Source organism: Amblyomma maculatum, chromosome 9 (genome assembly GCF_055883805.1).
Source record: "Amblyomma maculatum isolate TAMU_Amacu chromosome 9, ASM5588380v1, whole genome shotgun sequence".
Lineage (NCBI taxonomy): Eukaryota > Metazoa > Arthropoda > Arachnida > Ixodida > Ixodidae > Amblyomma > Amblyomma maculatum.
Genome location: NC_139352.1, coordinates 46,016,496 through 46,024,140, shown reverse-complemented (window position 1 = coordinate 46,024,140; position 7,645 = coordinate 46,016,496). Strand labels below are relative to the sequence as shown.

General features: G+C 43.2%; 1 pseudogene; it reads right to left on the bottom strand.

Annotated features, from left to right (window-relative positions):
• Positions 1 to 1,335: 1,335 nt before the first annotated feature.
• Positions 1,336 to 3,062, bottom strand: LOC146178980 (uncharacterized; annotated as a pseudogene).
• Positions 3,063 to 7,645: the final 4,583 nt, after the last annotated feature.

Here is a 7,645-nt window from a genome sequence, read left to right as displayed (position 1 = left end):
TAGAGCGCCCATTTTTTCTCAAATGAACAGCTATTTCCGCACATATGATGAAATAAACGAAACACGTGCAGGCAAAATAAAGCAATGATGCAATTGTTTTCATTACATTGTTTAATACAATTTTGATGCCAAGCTGATCGAAACGTACTCAAGCTGTGAGTGATAGCGTTTCAGTGTCATGTGCTGCATGGCCTTCTAGCATTCTAAAACGTGCCCTTTCAAATCATTAGCACTAAATATTTCTTCACTGTATCAGGAAACCAAGTATGATTCCACCAGATTTTAAACTCCCCCTGGTGAATACTTTCGATCATATCGTGTTCGAGGTGTACCCATTTGCGCTCGAGTACATCGAACTTTTCGGTACGGCGCACGAGGAGCTCGTGCAGCGTGGAAGTGACCAGCGTTGGCACGTCGAGTGGCGAGGGCGCTTCATGCAACTTGCGCTTCAGCGCCGACCGGGATCTTCCCGCGCTGTCCTGCGGCTGCTCGGTGGTGGTCGCCGCGGATGTGGAGCGGAGGTTGGCCGGGCCCCACGGTGCCCTAGCGGATGCGGTCCATTTCTTTGTTGCTGCCACGCAAGAATCCCCAGGTGCAGCCGTCGTTGCCACTGCCTCTGGCAGGCGGCGCCGAGGCGCCTATTTTGTTGTTCACGCCTCTATTTTCGATGTCTTATAGTCGTCTGCCTAAGTCACACCGCCGTCACGACGATTGCGAGGGTGTCGGGAGTCCTTCGAAGTGGCAAGAAGGCGACAGTTGCTGCTGCATGATGAATATAAAGATGACCGTCACTGTGAGAGCCGTTGTATAAAAGTCTCAAGGAAAGTATAAATTACTCAACTGTATGATTGCAAGTGTGTTAAAGCTCTCGGTTTGGCGTTTACACAAACAACTCAAGAAAGTTTGTCACTACAGAAACCTGGAAAAAGTTTGTCATTAAAAAAAAACCTTGACGTATTCCTTTCGCTACGTTGCTTTTATCAGCGAGCGATTAAGCTTCCAGTATACGGCGTTTCTGCCACTGTTGTTTCTGCTGACAAGCCTAATGTAGCCATCTTTTTGTAACATCATTTTCTTTCAAATTGTCATGGGTGAACAGGGGAGGTCGTTCAAATGCACGCGAATAATAATGGCCCGACCCTAGGCACTAGAATATTTTGGCCATTCTATATGCATGCGACGAGAGAACCCGACACACAAGAAATATCACGCTGAACTGTCAAAATACCCAGGCCGTTCAAGCCAGACGGCCACGCACGAGTTATCAATCTGGCGGGCAGGAAAATTTTCTACAAGTCAGTGATGTGTTGCAAAACTCGCGTTTCATAGGCGAACCTAAAATGAAATTGAGACCCTCGACGATCTGTCTAAGGGATGAGGAGTCTTTTTTTTTTGTCAACCGCATCGTCTTGGAGCCTTTGCACGGCTTCTTGAATGTGCGTCCCCTGTTGGAGAAGTTCCTGCAAGAGTTCGTATGGTTCCTTGTTGGAATCCTGCTGGTATTGGTGGCTGCTGGCGCAAGTCGTGCATGCAGTCGTTCGCCACGATGAGTAACACTACTCTCCGACCGCCATGGCACCAAATACGGGGAGTAACGAGGATCTCACTGTTGCCCACAGATATGGCACTGCTGCTGGTGCATCTTGATTGTAATGTTTTCTTTGATGGCCGACGCCAGGTCCTCTTCTACTTTGGCCGCTTTTCCCAGCCATTTGATCCTTCCGACGGCAAGATATTCACATATTTCCATTCCTGGGAATCGCTTGCGCTCGCTTCAAGTCGTCAACGGTCACAGTTGAGGCCCTGATGAAGCCAGAGAGCACTTTTTTTTTTACCGGACGGACACCAAACGCTCAATCTTAGTTTTGGCCCGACGAATATCTCGCATATCATCCATATCTCCCATGTCATATCAATTAACCCAGTCATCTTATCCCAGGAAACTTAGTAATCTCATCCACTTGGTTAAATTCGAGCAGGCCCAATTGCGAAGCTTTGATTTCTATGGCTATTCATACAGTCCATTTCCCATATTACAGGAGAAAATCAAGCATCACATTTAAGTACTTTTTGTGGCTATCGAACCTGTACATCCCCACCGTAGAGTTGTTAGTTTGAGGGCGCAAGTCATCAATATAAAGTAAATTTCAGTGCTTCTACGCCTGTGTGTTCTTTCGTGATCACAGCGTTGTCACATGCATGTGAAAATGTCGTCAAAACCACTCCCGTTAATTGTTTTATTCTGCTCATCTGATGCGCTGTCATCGGTGACGTCATTGCTGATCACTTGTTGGCGCAATTTTGCTGCGTTTGTGCGCTTTTCAAGGGGGCCTCTTGACCAAGCAAGGTGGACGTCAGTCCGGTTCCTGCGCGGTGCACAACGTGGCTGTCCTCTTCAAAATGCTTCCGGCTCTGCTAGAATACATCGCCTTATCAAAAGCATTTGAATGCGTACCCCATTCGCCTCATGGCTAAACTTTCGAGCCTCCACCTTGACCCACTGGTTTTATAGTGAACCCACTGTTTCCTTTCCAACCGTTGGGAACGCACTTTGATAGATGACCACCATTGCTCTGCCCCAAACCTCATTTCGAGTGTTCCTCAAGCCTCTGTGCTGGCTCCTCCTCTTTTTTGGTATTCATTAACGACCTTGCAACACATCCTCTTCAGTTCGCCTTTTGGTAGACTCCATTCTGTATCGACGCGTATCATAGAACGACCAAGACCTCCTCCAAAATGGCCCCAACGAAATAACTGGTGTACCCCGTGGCTGATGACCCCAAAGGTTTCAAAATGCAAGTTCATGACAGCATCATTTCAACGCAATAGCTTAAATTATCAGTATTTTTGATGTCAATCCTCCTATAACAAGCAGTCCTACAGGTACTTCGGAGCAACAATCACTAGCAAATGTTCATAATCCGAGCACATCTTAAACATAGTAGCTGGAATTTCGAAATCGCTCAACCGACTGAGAAAGCTGCTAGCAGTGTCCCCTCCATTTATCCTAAACTTCCTTACGAAATTTTCATTCGTACTACATTTGAATATGCCTCACCCATTTGGAATCGACACCAGTCATACCTAATTGACGCATTAGAATTAGAATAAAGTCACGCGGCCCGATTTATTACTTCATGTCAGGACTGTAGGACCAGTGTTTCTGCATAAAATCATCGCTTGACATGCCGCCACTGTCTTCTCGGCGAACAATTGCCAAAATCTGCCTTTTCCACAAGCCCTTTTTAAGTCTGAGCCTACAGCGTTTACATGGCTCCAGCAATACCTTTCATAAATCCTTCTTGCCATCCTCCATTGAACAGCGGAACGGACTTCCTGAGGCGATTGTAAAGGAGCGCGATCCAAATAAATTTAAAGCACCCTTTTATCTTATATTCTGTTTCTTAGTCGCACTTTTGAGTACACATCTGCACGTGTTGTATTTTTTTTCCATATTTTTGAATCTTTGTATGCAAAACATTTCCCCGTTTTCCTATTCTTAATAAAGCGCGATGGCTACGATACATCTATGATTGTTGATTCTTTCGTTTTATAATGCTCTTTTTGCCTTCTTCCCTGCTATATTTCAAATGTTCATTTTGTTTTTGATTCTATTTATTTTTGCTCCCACTTATCTAATGCCCCGTTTATTGGTCCTGAAGGAAAAACAATAAAAATGATGCATTCTTTTTCATTTTTGCTTAAAAGCCGAGAAAATGCATATGCGAATACATAATGCATTTTCCACTTTTAAAAAAAGTTAAGCTTGTTAAATAAATTTTACCCATATTCTGGAGACTTCCTACAAAGTGAATTTATTCTACCATGCGTTTTGTGCATGATAGCATCAGTTGCTTAAGCGGCATAGAACACAACTCATCATCCAGGCAAAAATGTTTGCGAAGAGCGGCCAACAAGCAACGCAGCAAAAAAAACAAAAAACAATAAAGACATTAACTTGTTGTCACGCTTCACAAGTATTTTATTGACAAACGTGAAAAATGCATTTTACTTGCATAAGTTCATATAAGCTTGTAAAATGTTACTAGCATCTTTATAAGATTACAGAGAATGTGGCATTATTTATCAAACTGGGAGGCTGATAACTGCTGCCTCTGAGAACAGCTTTAATAGCCTCTCTACTTGCCACCTTTCATAGAACAAAAAAAGCACAGAGATGCAGGGACAGATTACAAATTTTCTCTTACTGAATCGAAACAATTACTTTACGTGCAGGGGGTGTAACCAAGGTTTGTAAAAATAAATACTTCTTCTGCACAAAACGCAGATAGTATATTCAGTTCGACAATTATAGCACTTGCTTCGAGCACTGCGGTGAGCACGGGCACAAACTATTTCATAAAAGGGAAGGCTAAGGCCGTGAATTGTATAAAATGGCGGAAATACAGTACGTAATGCAACAGCGTACAGCTACAACAGTCATTTCGAGCAATTTTATCCGAACACCACCTAATATGCCTAGTTTACTAATTTAGATATTTACAAAAATGATTACAAACACTGTACGACAAGAAATGACGATGCAAAAAATGCAAGACATTTCTGTAGTTTCAGAGCCACTTAGAAAAAAAAAAGATAAAATTTTCTTAGCAACGGCTTTGACGGAAGAATGACCCAGAAAGCTTGTCGCACAGAGGGCTACATTCATGCTAAAGAGAATGTTCTCTTCAATGGCATCGAACATCAATAAACCGTCCTAATTAGACAATTGTTACATCGAGCTAGGCACTTGAGCTGGCAGCATTGGAAGTATATGAACTGGCAGACATACTGCAAAAGGCACGGCATGTACAATCCGAAAAACCTGAATAAGCCCCGCTCCACCGACTCCTGCGCACATTACTAGCCATTTGATTAGAAAGAACATCCGATAAAATTAGTCGCGGAATTGTAGAAAAGATTTCAACTACATTATTTCATCCTCCGGCTTAAGGTACATGGTTTGCCTTTTTACATTCCAGCAGAATATGTAATGGCAAGCCAAAATAACTTCCCGATATTTTTGGAAACTATGAAGGCTTCGAGTTCACTTCAATGAACTCAAATCCCGATGCTTCAGAGAAGCAGCATCTAGAGCACATCTTTCGCTGTCGGGCTCTAGGTTGTAGTAAACAGTAAATGATCATAAACGTGGGATTGGTGTACACAGAGAATTGATTTTTACAGGGAGATTCAACACCTATTTCGTAACTTCTGAACTAGTGCGGCAAGAGGCATTTCCCAACTCAGAATTTGTTATTTCGATCGCGTTTTATGCTTTCCCTCTAATCGCACTTTTACATCCCATTCTTGGCAGTTTTTCATGAGGAAAGTAGAGCTGAAGTTGTAAAAAGAGCTTCAACCACTTTGTCACACCGTGAAACCAGTGTTAGCGAACTGGGACCCTTCGTGGATTGCAAGCGGAACCAGAATGACACGAAGTACCCAGCCCGAAGAATCAGTGGCCCACGCAGGGACAGGGACATGGTGAGCTCGCCAAGCTGAACTCTCTTAGTATGCATAGAGCTGAACTCTCTTAGTATGCATAGAGCTGAACTCTCTTAGTATGCATAGAGCTGAACTCTCTTAGTATGCATAGAGCTGAACTCTCTTAGTATGCATAGAGCTGAACTCTCTTAGTATGCATAGAGCTGAACTCTCTTAGTATGCATAGAGCTGAACTCTCTTAGTATGCATTAGAGCTGAACTCTCTTAGTATGCATTAGAGCTGAACTCTCTTAGTATGCATTAGAGCTGAACTCTCTTAGTATGCATTAGAGCTGAACTCTCTTAGTATGCATTAGAGCTGAACTCTCTTAGTATGCATTAGAGCTGAACTCTCTTAGTATGCATTAGAGCTGAACTCTCTTAGTATGCATTAGAGCTGAACTCTCTTAGTATGCATTAGAGCTGAACTCTCTTAGTATGCATTAGAGCTGAACTCTCGTAGTATGCATTAGAGCTGAACTCTCTTAGTATGCATTAGAGCTGAATTCTCTTAGTATGCATTAGAGCTGAATTCTCTTTGTATGCATTAGAGCTGAATTCTCTTTGTATGCATTAGAGCTGAACTCTCTTTGTATGCATTAGAGCTGAACTCTCTTAGTATGCATTAGAGCTGAACTCTCTTAGTATGCATTAGAGCTGAACTCTCTTAGTATGCATTAGAGCTGAACTCTCTTAGTATGCATTAGAGTGAACTCTCTTAGTATGCATAGAGCTGAACTCTCTTAGTATGCATAGAGCTGAACTCTCTTAGTATGCATTAGAGCTGAACTCTCTTAGTATGCATTAGAGCTGAACTCTCTTAGTATGCATTAGAGCTGAACTCTCTTAGTATGCATTAGAGCTGAACTCTCTTAGTATGCATTAGAGCTGAACTCTCTTAGTATGCAAAGAGCTGAACTCTCTTAGTATGCAAAGAGCTGAACTCTCTTAGTATGCAAAGAGCTGAACTCTCTTAGTATGCAAAGAGCTGAACTCTCTTAGTATGCAAAGAGCTGAACTCTCTTAGTATGCATAGAGCTAGAGCTGAACTCTCTTAGTATGCATAGAGCTGAACTCTCTTAGTATGCATAGAGCTGAACTCTCTTAGTATGCATAGAGCTGAACTCTCTTAGTATGCAGAGACCGGTTCCTCTTGCATCTAGCGTTCACGCCGGCAATGATTGACGCTTTGTTCTGCGATGCCTCCAGATGCTAAATATTTTGTTCTTGGCATACTGGGCTGCATTGGGAACAGTTTAGCTCTGCTTGCCGGCCGGCATCTTAAATGCCCATGTAAAGGGCCAGTCAAAATCACGTGCTGTTTGGTTGGTGCACCCACGCATGACTCGGCTAGCCCAGCAGTTAGCTTTGCGTAGTTTCACGTCGAGTTTTGCAGCGCGGTGAAAATTCTGTTCTTGTCATGCTGCGTTGTATCGCAAACAGTTTAGTTCTGCTTGCCGGCCGGTGCTTCCTTAGATGTGAAACCTAAATCACATGCTCGCCGATCGATGATAGCCCTCGAGTGGCGCAATCAGAGCAGCGCTTAACATCGCTTATAGCTTCGCGTTGAGTTTAACAGGACAAGAACTAAGTAAAAAGTTTTTATCCTTGTTGAACTGTGCTATATTTCAATTTAGCTCAGCACGACGGCCTGCGCGTCATTAGTAACATATGAACCATGTCAAGTGCTCGTCGGTCGAAAGACCCTATCGTGACGCGGTTAGTTCCTAGAGAACAGCTTTGCTTAGCTCCGCGTTGAGCTTTAAACTACGTGCGTTTCTATGTGGTCCTCACCAATACACAGTACGTCCTGGAAATATTTGTTGCTCGGGTAAAATGTCAAGTGGGAAAAGAGGTGGTTTGTGTGATTTAACTTCCCAAAGCAACTCAGGCTATGAGAGACGCCGCAGTGGAGGACTCCGGAAATTTCTACCTGGAAACCGTTTTGGCGAATGTGGCAGTAATTTTATAACGCGTGGAAAAAGGTCACGCGCTAAACATTGAAAAACTAGAAGGTTGTACGCCGATGACTAGTCTGGGCTAAATAAAACGCGCGTTTTACACGCTTACGGTGACAAAAAAAAAATGCACTTTTCTAAATAGCCAGGGAAAAATGCTAAGAATATGCATGTACAAGCTTGAAAACCACGAACGATGA